The sequence below is a fragment of the Myotis davidii genome, unplaced genomic scaffold (assembly GCF_000327345.1).
Source record: "Myotis davidii unplaced genomic scaffold, ASM32734v1 scaffold1293, whole genome shotgun sequence".
NCBI classification, from domain to species: Eukaryota; Metazoa; Chordata; class Mammalia; order Chiroptera; family Vespertilionidae; genus Myotis; species Myotis davidii.
This window is the reverse complement of record NW_006284337.1, coordinates 78,561-81,557: the sequence shown is the minus strand read 5'-3', so window position 1 is coordinate 81,557 and position 2,997 is coordinate 78,561. Positions and strand designations below refer to the sequence as shown.

Here is a 2,997-nt window from a genome sequence, read left to right as displayed (position 1 = left end):
ATTCTTGAAATCTGAGACCTCTGGCTCGTAACCGCTCACCTGTATGCCTGCTTGATTGCCCCTAACCACCCTGTCTGCCAGCCTGCTCACCCCCAACTGGTCCCCCTGCTGGCCTGCTTGCCCCCAGCTGCCCCCCACCATCAGTCTGATCACCCCCACTGCCCTCCCCTCCTGGCCTGATCACCCCTAACAGCCTCGGCCTCAGCCCCGCCACCATGGCTTTGTCCAGAAGGTCTCATGGTCTAATTAGCATATTATCCTTTTATTAGTATAGCTAGGATATGACATACCACCATAACTATAACACATCTACCAGTATTAGAATGAGAATACATACTTCATGTGATAGGAAGGCATCTAATACATTACATCGTATATATTGTAAGTAGTAGGACATACTGTATTTGTAGCAATAATATACACCCTGTGGCTTCCCTTTCTGGTTTGGGAATGGTTCCTCAGTTCTTTGAAAGTTTCCTGGCTCCTGATGTATTTTTTTTTTGTCATTCAGTGTAACTTTATTTACTGTTTATTGCACATGATTTGAGGTCTTTAAGTTCTAACCAACAAAGATTCAAAGGACTATTTTTTCCATTAAGTTTAACATTAACATTAGTGAATTCATGTATTCATGTGTTTTTATTGTAAATGTCTGAATTATTCACATTGCCATAGACCAGCCATGGGCAAACTACGGCCCGTTTGAAATGAATAAAACTAAAAAAAAAAAAAGACCGTACTCTTTCATGTAATGATGTTTACTTTGAATTTATATTAGTTCACACAAACACTCCATCCATGCTTTTGTGCTGGCCCTCCGGTCCAGTTTAAGAACCCATTGTGGCCCTCGAGTCAAAAAGTTTGCCAACCCCTGCCATAGACCCTGAACTCCTAAGCGTGGACCATGCACAGGCTGGCAACAAGCCTGGAAGCCACTCTGCAAGCAAAAAGATACTGTGCATAAGGAGAAAAGTCATAGTGCAACAATTAATGTCCAACCTGAGTCACCTCAGAATGTTACATATATTGAATTCTTAATTCATGTAATATCATGAACTCAACTGCTTGGTTGGTGATAGAGTTGACCTGGTTTCAGGAGGATTATTCTTGAAATAATTAAGGAAAGGGGGGCTCAATCTTTCTTCTTGGTTGCTTGCTCCTCCCCAGCACCTTCATCTTTCTTCTCATCCTCAGCTTCTTGGGCATCTTCTCCTTCACCTTCAGCTCCTTCTTCCTCTTTTGTGTCCTCCAATTCTTCCTTGGCACCTTCTTGCTCTTCCTCTCCTTCCTCGTCCTTAGGCTCTTCCTTCTCTTTCTCTTCCTCTTCAGCTTCTCCTTCAGAGGGGGGTTCATCCTTAGCTTCCTTGGCTTTTGCAGCCTCAATGGTCTCCTCCACCTTAATCTGCTCCTCCTGGACATGGCTGGTGTATTAGAAGGGAAGGAATAATTGAGGAGAGGGGGGCTCAATCTTTATTCTTGGTTGCTTGCTCCTCCCCAGCACCTTTGTCTTTCTTCTCGTCCTCAGCTTCCTGGGCATCTTCTCCTTCACCTTCACTTTCCAAGAGTTTCCTGTAAGCTGCAATATCAATGTCCAAAGCCATCTTCACATTGAGGAGGTCCTGGTATTCTTTTAAATATCATGCCATTTCACTCTTTGTAGTTCTCAACTCATTTTCTAATTTGTTGATTGTGTCCTGCATAGCACTAATGTCGGCGTTCTGCTTATCTTCCAGCTCTTGCAGCTGCTTTTCCAGCACTTCGTTCATGCCCCAGCATGCTTCCATCTCCAGGGTCTTGGTCTTGAGCAGGTGGCTCTCGGACACTTTGTCCTTGGCGGCACGCACTGCTTTGGTGTTCTTGGCAGCACTCTCGGTCAGCATGGTAAAGTGGCTCTTGAACCATTCTTTGGCATTCCTCATGTTCTTGGCAGCCAGCTTCTCGTACTGGGTGCAGATGTCCTTGAGCAGGGCAAAGAGGTCAGGCTTGAAGAACATGTCCATCTCCACGGAGATCTGATTGTACTGGATCTGCGTCTGCAGCTCAGTGATCTCTTCATGCACCTTCTTCAGAAAGGTGATTTCATCCACCAGGCTGTCGATGAAATTTTGAGCTCAGCATCGGTGAGCGCTGCATCATCTGCACCTTTGTGTGCCTCCAGCAGCTGGCACTCAGCATCCTGGCAATTCAGCACCTCTTCATTGTAGCACATCTGCAGGTTGCTCCCAGCACCTCCCGAGCCCCAGTGCCTCCTAACGGGGTCCTGAGGCTGCACCCCCATTCTTCTGCCCTCTTCTCCCTGGGGACTGGGGCATGGTGGGGAGAGGCACAGGCTTTCCATTTTCAACCCACGCCTGCGCCACCAGTGTCTGCAGGTGGCACGGGGGCAGACAGTGATCCTCGAGGCAGTCGCCACCCCTGCCAGAGCTCAGCCATGATGGTCTGGGGTGAGACAGCCCCGCAAGGCCTCATGGCTGCAACTTGGAGCTGCCTGGCGCTAGGCCAGCGGCAGCAGCATTTCCTCCCCATCCCTGAACTTCGAGGGCCTCCCCGGGCGGCAGCGGCCTTGAGCCCAAGGCTCTCCCTCGATCCCACCAAGGCTTGCTTCTCACACTTGCTGAAAACCTTCTCCGTCCACATTCCATAGTAATCAGTTCGGGCTAAAAAGACTGGGGACTCCAGCAGGCCTGAGGGGACTGGGTGCCACCATATTGTGGCTATGGGTGACACTATCTTTGTGACGGAGTGACAGTTAATTTGCACATTTCCCTGTTATTAGCTAGGACTAGTGGCCTGATGCATGAAATTCGTGCACGGGGGTAGGGGTGTTCTTCAGCCCAGCCTGCACCCTCTCCAATCTGGGACCCCTTGAAGGATGTCCTACTGCCCATTTACAGGGATCAGGCAAAAACCCGCAGTCGGACATACTTCTTGCAATCCGGGACTGCTGGCTCCTAACCACTCGCCTGCCTGCCTCCCTGCCTGATTGCCAGTAACCAT

The 2,997-nt window shown here is 49.0% G+C and overlaps 1 pseudogene; it reads right to left on the bottom strand.

Moving 5' to 3' along the window:
* Nucleotides 1-1,098: 1,098 nt before the first annotated feature.
* On the bottom strand, nucleotides 1,099-2,278 carry LOC102752317 (annotated as a pseudogene).
* Nucleotides 2,279-2,997: the final 719 nt, after the last annotated feature.